The sequence below is a fragment of the Rattus norvegicus genome, chromosome 14 (assembly GCF_036323735.1).
Source record: "Rattus norvegicus strain BN/NHsdMcwi chromosome 14, GRCr8, whole genome shotgun sequence".
Lineage (NCBI taxonomy): Eukaryota > Metazoa > Chordata > Mammalia > Rodentia > Muridae > Rattus > Rattus norvegicus.
The window spans coordinates 62,850,117-62,856,212 of NC_086032.1; the positions used below are offsets into that span (position 1 = coordinate 62,850,117).

Below are 6,096 nucleotides of genomic sequence, written 5' to 3' on the forward strand. Positions count from 1 at the left end.
GTATGCCTGAGGGAGACTGACAGACAGATATTTTGGCTCTCTCTTTTTGTAACTGTTTATGGAAGCAGTAGGCGTTATTGGTAGGAGTAAGGATGGGGGACATAGTAGAATCCCCTAGAAGTTCAAAGCCAGCCCTTTCCAGGGCATCCATTCTTAGGAGCCAGTCTGTCCTTATAAACACACATGACCCAGATCCACTCCTCAGAGCCCCTGTCCTTTGTGTGCTTGCCTGTTTTGACACATAATGTAATTATCCATCCCAGGCTGACTCAGAAGTCACCATCCACCTGTTTTCCCCAAGTGCTAACCTTACAAGTGTGTAACGTAGTATGTACCACTACGCCCATGTAATCAGCCTGTCTTTGTGGGTATCCTTGGTAAAAACCCCACATCAAGATGTGGAAATGTGAATCAGGCCCATGGGGAACATCAGTCACATGTTCCTCCGTCGGTGGCTTTCTGTGAATAGATGCATTGGTGGAAACAGAGGCCAGCATACCCTGAGGCTTCCCAGAGGCATCTCAGCACCCTACATATCTGGAAGAGCTTAGATTAGGAATAGCCTGAGATCAGATATGTGAGCATCCACTGGAAGGGGCGCCTCCAAGGTCAGTTGGGACAACCCACATAAGTAGTAGGGTGGTACATTGCTGAACAGGTTACTGTATGCAGCTGTTGCACTCTGCGTTCCTACAAGAAAAGGACCGGCTAGTATAAGGGTCTGCTGTCTTCCTCAGCTTTAATAACACCGGGGCTATTAGATTAAGGTCCCAGGCATACAAGCACACTTAACCTTATTGACCTCTGAAAATGAATTATCTGTTGAAAGTTCCAACATGTGGACACAGCGCCTACAGTGCAGGCCATGATAGGCCTCTGTTCAGTGTTGCTACCCAAGGCTTGTTATATGAGCAAAAGCAGGTCAATAAAGCACTCTGGATGTCACAGTATGGAGAGCAAAGTAGGTGACAGTTGGCATATATAATGACACTCCTAGCTGGCTTTGACTCCTTGTTGCCTCAGGGGTTGAATGTAAGCACATTCTGTTCAGACAGGTTGGCCCCCGCCCCATCCAGTATTATTGTTTGACCCATTTCTTCTATTAATTGTTTCATAGAGCAAACAGGACTGGAGGGCAGCAGAGTGTGACAATGCTTTGGAGGTCCTGATCTTCCAAGCAAGTGGAGTCCACCTTTGGGCTTTTTCCCGACCCTGAAGGAGATAGTCCTTCAATTGCTGTGTCACAGTCCAGTCCCAAGTGCAATCCATCCCCATTAAGGACAGGACTACCTCCATGTCCCAACAGGTGAATTCTCAGTGCTTTGTGACATTCCCAAAGCTGCATCCCCAAAGGTAGCTTGAAAGGATTCAAATTCTGTTCTTAAGGATAACACAGAAAATGGAGCCTGGGTGATAAGTCAAAAATATAGATCCCTAAGGTATGCATTTTCTTCAACCTTTCCTTTTTTTTTAAATTATAAAACAAGCACAGAAAATTATCCACAACAGAATAACAACTTCTTCCTCTTCCTCTTCTTCTTCTCCTCCTCCTCCTCCTCCTCCTCTTCCTCCTCCTCTTCCTCCTCCTCCTCTTCCTCCTCCTCCTCCTCCTCCTCTTCCTCCTCCTCCTCTTCCTCTTCCTCTTCCTCTTCCTCTTCTTCTTCTTCTTCTTCTTCTTCTTCTTCTCCTCCTCCTCCTCCTCCTCTTCCTCCTCCACCTTTCTCCTCCTCCTCCTCTCCCCTCTTCCCCCTCTCCTTCCCCCTCCCCCTCCCTCTCAGTACTTCCATTCATTGTTCCCCATTCTCCTTCATATGTATGTATCATTTCAACACAAAACACACAAGATTCTGTTTTGCTTCTGCTCCTTAAACTTGGTTGTATGAATTCTTGAGAGATGATATTTATGCTCCTTACCCATGAAGCTAGGGTGACTTTGTGACCACCGCACTGTAACCAACACCACACAGCCAAGAGATGCCATTCAATTTTCAAAAGTAGGCCAGAAAATGCCACCAAGTTTTAGTCTGTTCTTTTGGGATGTTCGGTCCAGGGGAGATGAGCATTGAGGAAGAAGGCCAGCTGTTCTGAAGACACTGCATAACCACAGAGTCTACATGCCAGCAGAGGGATGGGCAGCCCAGCCAGGCTGGTTGCTGCCAGCCAGCATCAAACCCTGACTGTAGGAGTGAGCCCTCTCCCATTGCCAGTTCCATCAGTTCAGCTTATATTTGTAGCCTGAGCTGACATCTTGCCCTCACTGCATAAATGACCTCATTGAGAGGCTCAGCTGAGCCCTTTGCAAACTTCTGAAGCTCAAAATTGCCATCAAAATAAAATGGTTGTTTTAAGGCACTTATATTTGGAAACAATTTTTTTCACACAGTGATAATAACCAAAATAAATTTTGGTATCTGCAAATGAGGGGTTGCTATAATAAAAATTTAAAGCACATGGCAGCATCTCTGAGATCAGACTGCAGACAAAAGCTGCAAGAGCTGACATCTGAGAGCTGTTGCAGTGGTTGTCAGGGAGGGGTCTGGGAAAGCCAGAGAAATGTTACAAGAATGGTAGGCAAAGGAGATCTTTGTTATATAGTGGGGGGAAGTTCAACGAAAGTATCACCTCCAGTGTGGGAAGTAGAAAATGTACCAAATGAACTCTGTGAACTCCTAAAGGAAATTCCCAGGCAGTGCGAGGAAGAAGCCAATGATAAAAGGAGAAAGGAGAGGCCAGGGAGATGGTTCAATGGGCCAAGGGGCTTTGGCCCCAAGTTTGATGACCTGAATTTAGTCCTTAGGACCCCACATGGTCCAAGGAGAGAACTAACTCCTTTGAGTTTTGTCCTCTGACTTTCAATGTCCTCTGACTTACACACACACACACACACACACACACACACACACACACACACACACACACACACATACACACACAAATGGCACATGCATATGCATGCAGGTACCCTGCAGAGACCAGAAGAGGGTATTAATTCTCCTAGAGCTGGAGTTCCAGGAGGTGGTGAACCTCTGGATGCAAATGCAGGGTTACTAGCAGGACGCACTCTTCCTGGGTCCAGCCTGCTCTCTAGTCCCATCTTAGCAATGTTTGAAAAGGCCTTGTGTTCCCTTGCCAGTCTTCCCCTGGCCAGTGAAGTTTGCCCTCTTTCTGACTTTCAATGTCCTCTGACTTACACACACACACACACACACACACACACACACACACACACACACACACACAAATGGCACATGCATATGCATGCAGGTACCCTGCAGAGACCAGAAGAGGGTATTAATTCTCCTAGAGCTGGAGTTCCAGGAGGTGGTGAACCTCTGGATGCAAATGCAGGGTTACTAGCAGGACGCACTCTTCCTGGGTCCAGCCTGCTCTCTAGTCCCACCTTAGCAATGTTTGAAAAGGCCTTGTGTTCCCTTGCCAGTCTTCCCCTGGCCAGTGAAGTTTGCCCTCTTTCTGAGTTTTGGCCAGGCTTAGTGACACATCTGTGAATAGAAGAGCACAATGTGACAGAATTTTCTAGATGAGATCACAAACAGCCATGATGTCCTTGAAGTAGCAGCTCTGGGAGAACTTGAGTAAGTAAAACCAGAAATTCTGGATAAGTGAGTACCCAGAAGCTGCCATGTTAGAGAGGCTGCCTGTAGGGGCTTTGACCCACATCTTAATTAAGACTGCAGCTAACAGCTATCCAGCTGAAACGTAGGTGAACCGCCGTGGACAGAGAGCCAGGTCAAGCCACTGAGGACTGCAGCTGTGGGGCAATCTAAACACAGTGCAAGAGTGACTTCAAGCAGAAGCTTGGTGTCTTAGTCAAGGTTTCTATTTCATGACCAAGAAGCAAGTTGGGGAGGAAAGGATTTATTCAGTTTACACTTTCACATTGCTGTTCATTACCAGAGGAAGTCAGGGCAGGAACTCACACAGGGTAGGAACTTGGAGACGCAGAGGTCATGGAGGGTGCTGCTTATTGGCTTGCTCAGCTTGCTTTCTTATAGAACTCAGGACCACCAGCCCAGGGACAGCACCACCCACAATGGCTCGTCCATTCTTGATCACTAATTGAGAAAATGCCTTACAGCTGGATCTCATGGAGGCATTTCCTCAAGGGAGGCTCCTTTCTCTTCGATAACCCTAGCTGTCTCATGTTGACACACAAAACCAGCCAGGACTCTTTTCTGAGTTCCTGCTTTAAAAAATAAAAACAAAAAACAAACAAACAAACAAAACAAACAAAAAATCTGTGTGCAGAGTAAGATGATTGTTTTAGGTTGCTATGTTTTAAGGTAATTTTGCTATGTATCAAGCAACCGGGACATGTTGCTACACAGCCCTTCTTAAATATTCTTTAAGTTACTATAGCTGCTGTCAGCGGAAGGGTTCCCCTCCAACATGGGTGCTAAAAACAAACATTTCCCTCCTTTTCCTTCAGTAAGGACAATCAGGACAAAGTAAAAAAGAACAAATATTTTTCTAACTTCTAATCCTCAACAACCAAATTACCTTTGAGAGAGATAGTACCGGGATTTTACGGGCACAGCAGTTTGATTAAGACTTCCTAAGCTTTGGGTATTGTAATTTTAAGCTGTACTTAAAAGCATCACAAATTCAAAAGCTGTTCTTATGCAGCTGCTGTAAAATTCTATTACTCTGACCCTAGGAGGGAATCCATTTAAGCTAGAGCCCAGGCTCTCCAGCTCTGGCCAACCCTGCCACTGTCCCCAGCCCTCCCTTAAATCTGGTTAGTGCTTTCGTGTCTTCTAACATTTTCCTGTTGCATTCCTTGCCTATTCTGAGAAGTCAGACAAAGAGACATTGTTTTAATGTCCCCTACAAGTGATCCTGACCTAGGTATGCGGGCTTCGTCCATGCTGACAATGTTCTCTCTCTCTCTCTCTCTCTCTCTCTCTCTCTCGCACGCTCGCACGCACTTACGCATGCGTGCACACACATGCACATACATCTTCTCTCCCTCTCGCCTTCCTTTCCTCCTTCCCTCCATGTGTGTATGTACACATGCATGTGTAGCATGTGTAGTGTATGTGCACAGGTATATATAATGTATGTTTAGGCCTGGGTTGACTTTAGGTGTTTCCCTCAATTGCTCTCTACCTTATGATTGGCAGAGTCTGTCACAGAATCCAAAGCCCTGTAATTCCAACAGCTAGACTGACTAGCCAGTGAGCCTCAGTGATCTTCCCATCTGTTTCCCAGCACTGGGATTCCTGACCCACACACCATGTCAGGCTGTCTTTAACAATATGGATACTACAGATAGGACTCAGGTGCTTGTCTGGCAAGTACCTTATCAACTGAGCCATCTCCCCAGCCTCACAAGGTAAATTTTTATCCCCTATTTTGCAATGAAGCTACTAAACCTCAGAGCCATGAAGCAACTAGGCCAGTGGCATGACTGATGGGAACAGGATCTGGCTCTTGGTTTGACCCCTGAACTTTGCTCCTCTCCTAGATCATGAGTCCACAGTGTATTGAATTCTCACTTACTGAGACTCCCAAGAAGAAACTAGAAAGTGCAGATAATCCCTATTGGCTCCTTTCAAATATTGCCTGCTTCTTCCAAACACTGTCCTGACTTCGTTTTTTTTTTTTAAACCACTGCAATTCAAAAATCAATGTCTAAGTTATGACTGCTTCCATATTTCTATGTGACAGTAGTGTTAAAGTAGTCTTGATAGATATTTAGTTAGCAATTGTTTGGAAGAAATAAAAGTGACTACACCTGAATTCATATAAAAACATCATTAGGAAAAATGTAATCATTTCAGAATTTTTGTTTTATTTCTTAAATAACATGAGAAGAAAATATTTTGAGTTTAAAGTTAAGTCCACATTTCTCTGGTTCTACATAGGTCTTCTTCTGTATCAAAGTCAAAAGAAGACACCTCAGTGAGACTAAAGAGCAAGCTGTAAGCAAGACTTCAGTTCCTAGAATGTGAACCCCTAAGAAGAGAGGACTTTCTCCCTTGCTGCGTACTTAGTACTTGAACAGCACCAGGGATACGTATTTGTGGAATGAATGCATGAACTCTCTAGCTTCCTACCCAACGACCCCCTGATTTC

General features: G+C 45.1%; 1 non-coding gene across 1 annotated transcript; it reads right to left on the bottom strand.

Moving 5' to 3' along the window:
- Positions 1 to 595: 595 nt before the first annotated feature.
- Positions 596 to 727, bottom strand: LOC120096780 (small nucleolar RNA SNORA70). Its single transcript, XR_005493619.1, has one exon. It is a non-coding gene; the product is annotated as a small nucleolar RNA SNORA70 (small nucleolar RNA).
- Positions 728 to 6,096: the final 5,369 nt, after the last annotated feature.